This window comes from Emydura macquarii, unplaced genomic scaffold (genome assembly GCF_026122565.2).
Source record: "Emydura macquarii macquarii isolate MOO-44397 ecotype Brisbane River unplaced genomic scaffold, CSIRO-AGI_Emac_v2 contig_1692, whole genome shotgun sequence".
NCBI classification, from domain to species: Eukaryota; Metazoa; Chordata; order Testudines; family Chelidae; genus Emydura; species Emydura macquarii.
This window is the reverse complement of record NW_027131829.1, coordinates 1,349,661-1,355,660: the sequence shown is the minus strand read 5'-3', so window position 1 is coordinate 1,355,660 and position 6,000 is coordinate 1,349,661.

Sequence of the window (6,000 nt, the reverse complement as noted above, 5' to 3'; positions counted from 1 at the left end):
TCTCTACGGCCTAGAGACCCCACTGGTTTCAATGGGGTCTGAACACTTTGAGGGTCTGGGCTTAGCAACTTTCCCTGTGCTGTCTGGGCAGTTCTCAGAGCTGCTGCAGGACATTACCAGCGGAGACACTCTGGGCCCAAAAGCTCCTTTGATAATCTGGCCAGACGTGCCCCAGAGGGAGCTGCTGGGAGCGGAGCCCTGCAAAATCGCAGCCTTGGCTGCCTGCCTAAGGGGAGCTGAGCGACTTTGAAAATGAGGCCCCAGCTGTGGGGGCTCGGCCCTGGGGAATTTGGCCCTGCGCGCCGTTGAAAGCTTGGTTCCTCTCTGTTCCTGCCGGGAGACGTCACCTTTATTCTTTCTTGGCTTTGTAAAATAAAAGTCCTGAGAGGCTGGCAGCGGAGAGACAGAACAGCGCCAAGCAAGCCTCCGTGGAGCAAATCCAGCCGTGCCTGGTGCCGAGAAAACACCTCGTCCACTCCGTCCTCAGCCCGGCATTGCTCGGCAGCTTTGACCTTGCTCTCTAGCACGCCTGCAGGGGATGAGCCCACCCGGCGCTGGAGCGCTCATTAGAGACCGGGAAGAATCTTGTTTAATGTCAGTTGCACTTTTAAGCCCTGCTTTCGTCCGGTCTGACTGCCCTTGCCAGCATCCTGCATCTTCCACCCCTACAGCAAACGGTGCTGATGTCTCGTGGTGCGAGTGAGCGTCCGGGGGCCAGGACTCCTGGATCTGGGCGCAAGCGCTGTCCGACAGCTGGCGCAAGGGGATGAGGAGCGAAGACTTCTAGTGTCTAGCCCTGGCTCTTGGAGGCTGCCTCGTTTACTGGACACGAGCCCCCTGGACTGGGAGCTAGCTCTGGGGCAGTGCTATCTAGCTGTTAGCGCAAGGGGGCGGCCCTGGGAGCCGGGACTCCTGGGCGCTAGCACCAGCTCTGGAAAGGAGCGTTCTCTGCACTGTGAGCAGGAGACCAGGAGCCAGGACTGGCAGTTCCCTGGCCCTAACCTGCTGTGTTAGTTGGAGAAAGCTGCTTCCTCTCGACGTGCCTCAGTTTCCCCAGCTGAACAAGGGAGCCGATAACATTTTCCTGCCTCGTCAGGTTCTGCTACCGAAGGGTTGTGACGTGCTCTGAGATCCGTGGGTGGAAAGTGGTAGGGAAGTTCGGGTCTGTACCAGGCCCCTCACTTCCGATGGCACTTTGCTCACGTCATGCCCGGTTGTGCAGCTGGATCCGGGGAGGTTTGTGTACGTCAGAGCTAGTCCCAAATCTTTTCAAGTGTGGCATAAACGTGAGGGGCCCTGAGCTGGGAGGCATTTGTAGGGATGTGCACATCTGTGTGGGCAGCTGCTCTGCCTTCTTCTCGTGTTGGCAAACAGGCCAGTTTGTACGTGTGGGTCTGCATAGCGTAGCTGTGTCCTGGCATCAGGGTAGCACCCTCGGCTGGACGTGTGCAGCATGGACGAGCATGCACACTCAGTGGTGTGCATGTCAGGACGGCTGAGTGTGCACACGTTAGCGTGCTTGTGTGCGCTTCTAATGAGAGCGTGTGGCCATGCATGTTTCCATACGTGCGTTCTCAGCGTGTGTGAGGTGAGGCTGCGTGGGCAGGACACTTGGCCTGGCACGGCTGTGCGAAGGCGCGTGTGCTGCCTCTCTTCACGGTGGAGCCGGCCCGTATCTCCCCACGCCTGCCCTGCCTGGGGCACCGGCGTGTTCCTGCCGCGCTGGAGTCAGTGCTAACGACGTCTCCCTGGCTGCTGCCTTGGACGACTTTCAGATGCTCACTGACTGCCAGGCAGACGACTGTCACCGCCCAGCGTGACACCCCGTGGCGTTGCATTAGCAGTGCCGCGCTCCCTGATTAACCGGACACGACAAGGCGGGCCCGTGAGAAACAGGCCGCAGAGGAGGTGTTTCATCCCCTGCCTGCCGGGGGTCCCTGGGCACGCCCGCCACACCTGCCAGGCCAATGACCCCAGCACCAGAGCCATGTGGGTGGAGGGAAAGCTGCCTCTGGGGGGGACAGAGGAGACGCGCCTGCATCAAATGCTAGGGAAATGGGGGGCGGGGGTGGAAAACTCCGCTTGTGGCTCCATTTGTTGCCTAATGCTGTGAAGCCATTTCCCAGCCTGCCGGACACCCAAGCTCTCTGGCCTTTAGCACCCACTCTAGGGTCCCCAGAACCAGGCCAGGCAGCGAGAGCCCCATGGCCGGGCCTGACCCCAGCCCTGACTAGGACAATGCAATGGGTGCTCAGTCCATTTACACCCCCTGGGCCTGGGTGAAGTAAGATGCTTCTACCTCCAGCCGCAGAACTGCCCCTTTGCTGTGCACGTGCCGGGCACCAGGGCGGCAGTGTGCATGGCTGAGACCCGCTCTCGGACGCGCTCGGTACCGCGACTGGGGCCTCCTCAGCTGCTGGGTCTGGCCTTTGGTCAAACCAGCTGGCGGCTCATTGCTCACAGCGCCCAGGCTCCCTGGCCAGCCCTGCCCACATGGTCTATATTGGACCGGGCTGGTCCTTGCTGGGATCCGTGGTCTGCCCCTTTCCGCACCACATCTGCTGGGCCTGGGGCAGCTGCTTCCCCATAAATCTTTCCCCTGTGCTGTGTGAATGGCTGCCAGAAGACCTGCCGGCCCAGCTACATTCCCCTACGGCCATCCTCCTCCAGCGACAGGGCTGAGACCCTGCGGATCTGTCTTAGCTGCCCCGCTTCCTGCTCTGGTGCTACCGGACGGCTGCTGCAGCCAGTGTGGACTAGGTGGGGCTGGCCTGAGCGCTCCATCCTGCCCCTGCCAGTCCTCGGTGCTCTGCTCCAGGGGCACTGACCCCGTGCCATGGCTGGCTCCTGGCTTTGCTCCATGGCAGGAAGCAGGAATCCAGGGGCAGCTCCCAGGAAAATGAGCACAGGCCAGTTCCTCTCGCCTGGGGGCCGGAGGTTTAGCTGAAGACAGGAGATCCCAGCTCTGCCCAGCCCCCCTGATCCCCCCGGAGCTGCCCAGCGGGGCCCAGGCAGCGCAGGCTGGCATGGCTGAGGACATGTGGGATTTGCAGCAATTGGTCAAACTGAGAGGAAGGGAGGGTGACTCATTGAGCCCAGAGCCTCAGTAAGATGGGGAGGAATATTTTTAGGAGCTCATTAAAAGAGAAAGAAGTGGGGAAGGAAAAGGACTAGGAAGGAAGAAGAGGATTATGCATTACGTTTCATCCCAGTGACAGCTCTGAGCGTCTCCAGTGGGGCTGTCATGCAAAAGAAATGGCATGTCTAAGCTTCATATAGGGGGAAGGCTGTGTGTGTGTGTGTGTGTGTGAGTGTGTGAGTGCCTGTGTGTGTGAGCATGTGTCTTGGTGGGTGCATGTAAGAGAGCAGGTGTGTAAGTGTGGCTGAGTAAGGGGGGTTGTGTATGGCTGGGTGTGCAAATATTGGTGGTTGAGGGTGATTAGGAATTGTGTATGTGTGAGTGAGGGTAGCTGGAACTGCTCAGTGTGTGCATGTGGCTGTGTGTAAGGGGGTGTGTGCACGAATTCGGGCAAGTGTGCCTGCATCTCCTCTCCTGCACCCTGGGGTGAATCAGGAGGTTGCAATGGTGGGAGCGGAAAGGCAGGTCCCCGGCATGTGTAGGTGTGTGAGGGTGTTGCTGGATTATGTGAGTGGTTGTAACTGCTAGCCCGTGTGTAATGTGAGAGAGAGACTGGACGTGTGTGGGTAGAGGTGTGTGTGCACAGGTGTGTGACAGTGCATGGCTGGTGTGTATGTGAGGGATTGTAACTGTTAGCTAGAACGTATGTGTGGTTGTGGGCAGAGATGTGTGTGTGTGTAGCTGAGTGTGGGGGTGTGTGGCCAGTGTGTGTGCGATACCAGTCCAATTAATTCCAATTTACTGGGCCATAGCGCGGCCCTCTGGGGAGCACGGGCTCAGCGTCACGATCTGGCCTGGGGCCCTCCGAGGAGCTGCGGTTTCCTTGGCCGAGATGATAAGTTCGGTAACTCCGGGGCACGGGGCGCACATGGGCTTTTGAAACGTTCCTCTTAAAAAATCCCCTCGTTAAGATAATAGGAATAATTGTCTGCCGGCTCGCGAGTCTCTTATGAAATGTGTTTTTCGGGTGGCTTCTTTTATCTTGTGCTCCAGTAAGTAAAACCGTGGGTCATAAATGGCTAATTGATTTCTGTATGCTGATTACATTTAAAGCACTTTACACGAGCGAAGGAAAAAAATAAAGAGGTCGCTGAGGCTTTTCTTATTGCAGAGCGCACAAAGAGACTAGGACATTGATTGGGAAATCGATGCTTTGAGAAATGATTAAATGTTCTCCTTGCTAGAACGGACCTAAATGAGTCTCCAAGGCTCTTGAAAAGACGGTTTAATTAGGACGCGCCACAGATGCCGGTGGGATGCTGCTTTCCTTCCGGATTTGTTCTTCTAACCTGCTGCGTTGACGAGGGAGAGGCTGGGGTTTTGGGGCGCCAAAGGGAAGAGGCTTCCTGGGGGAAGACAATTCGAGACCCAGCTTGTTGTGTTTGAATAGTAGGGAGAGTTGCCGGGCTCCCCTGGGGTTGTGCATGGAGCTTGGACACACGAACGCCAGCGCCTCTTACAGGCCCGGCGAGGACACTGGGGGAGTAGTGCTTCCCCTCATGCGGATGCCAAGGGAGTTTGGGATCACGGGTTTGCCGCCCTAGATCAGGCTATGATGTTCATCTCTCAGATTCAACACGTCAGATCAGGCCCCACTGGTCCACCTCGTCCCCTGTTCTTCCTGTCACACGGGCTCAGACACCAGCACCTCCCGCCTACTTCCCTGTGTCACCGGGAGGCTGTGAGCTTCGGTGCCTGGCCCGGGGCTGGAGGTCTATTCCTGGCTCTGCCGGTGCCCTGCTGTGGGACCCTGGCACGTCTCTGCCCCGCCGCTTTCCTGCCAGCTCTTTGGGCCGGGGCCTGTCCCTCGCCGGGCGTTTGTACCCCGCTGGCACAATGGCGTGGGCTCTTGAGGTGACACAAACTCCCACTGAATTCCACGGGGAGCCAGGCACCTTTCCTCTCAAATCCTTTCCGAAGGCCCTGCCGTGTCAGACGTCGCACTGATCAGCCAGCTCCCGGGCTGCTGTGCTCCGGGATCCCTTCTCCGGCAGCGGCCGATACCTGCCAATCTGGAGAAAGAAACCCGTAACGCATCCAGCCCGCTGGGCAATGTGGGCAGGTCCTTCCTGCCCACTGGCGGGGACTCAGTCAGGCCCTGCAGGAACAGACTGTGGCTTTGCCCATTTCCCTTCTCGGCTTCTGCCCGTCAGCGTCCTGGAGCCGAGCGGGATGGGGCAGGACTAAACTGGCTCCCCTGGCCTCTCGGTGGGGACTGTTCAGACTGCCCCAGCCCTCACCAGCATGTGAAACTTGCCAGCACAGCTCCCACGAGCCAAGAAAACGGGCAGTTCTCCTCCTCCAGATGCCTCCCATGTTTAAAGGGGGTGATTCAGCCACGCCCTGTCCTGGCCCCTAGCAGGATCAGGTCTGGGGTGCTGCAGCCAGCAGGGGACCTGGGGAGAAGAGCAGGTCTGCAGAGAACCTGACCAACATTTCGCTAACCCGGAGAGAGGGGCCTGAACTGACAGTTCCTCTGGGGGTCACATAAGCAGGATGCTGGGCTCTACGGAGTGGGGGGGTTCCCTTGACATCACAGTGTGCCCTCCACTGCAGCACTGGTGGACATACAGGTGCCAGCACTTCACAGGGCACTCTCTGCTGTCCACGTGCACCCCAAGTTCGAGTCCTCTGCACCAACCCTACCCAGTCCCAAGGGCAGCTGACATGGGGTCACCCTGGGAATGGCATACGGCACATACGGCCAGGGCTCTGCGCCTGACAGTTCACACAAAGCACCCGCCAGCATCATAAGCAGCACCTAGCACGCCCAGCTGAGCTCCGGCCCCCTGAGCCAGGCCTGCCCTAGGGAGCTCAGTCTGAACAGACAAAACAGGCAGAGGGCTGGAGGGGAAACTGAG